The sequence below is a fragment of the Chiroxiphia lanceolata genome, chromosome 2, assembly GCF_009829145.1.
Source record: "Chiroxiphia lanceolata isolate bChiLan1 chromosome 2, bChiLan1.pri, whole genome shotgun sequence".
Classification (NCBI taxonomy): Eukaryota; Metazoa; Chordata; class Aves; order Passeriformes; family Pipridae; genus Chiroxiphia; species Chiroxiphia lanceolata.
The window spans coordinates 29,079,374-29,079,662 of record NC_045638.1 but is presented as its reverse complement, the minus strand read 5'-3'; the positions used below and the strand labels follow the sequence as shown (position 1 = coordinate 29,079,662).

The window sequence follows — 289 nt, the reverse complement described above, 5'->3', positions numbered from 1 at the left end:
AAGGTAATTCTGGCTACAGGAGATGGTGACCACTGACTCACAGCCCACCGACTCAAAAGAAAAGAAGGACTGAGCATGTGGCCTAATTAACATGAGAAGAAAGGGAATCATTAACCAATAGGAGGTAGAATACTAACTATAAGGGAACTAGGCAACTTGTAGCCAATGAACATTAATGCCTTTCTTTGCTAAAATATATAAATAATGAAAAGTTTTGGTGGTCGTTACTGGCTTTGTGGATTTGCCATCCCTTTCTGTGCAGAACTGTAAATAAATCAAATACCTTGAC

At 38.8% G+C, this 289-nt stretch overlaps 1 long non-coding RNA gene across 2 annotated transcripts in view; it reads left to right on the top strand.

The window, feature by feature from the left end:
* LOC116783177 overlaps positions 1–289 on the top strand; it is a 1,827-nt gene extending 1,538 nt beyond the window's left edge. For both annotated transcript variants that reach the window (XR_004355516.1, XR_004355515.1), the window contains exon 2: positions 1–289. This exon is cut by the window's left edge. This is a non-coding gene — a long non-coding RNA (uncharacterized LOC116783177).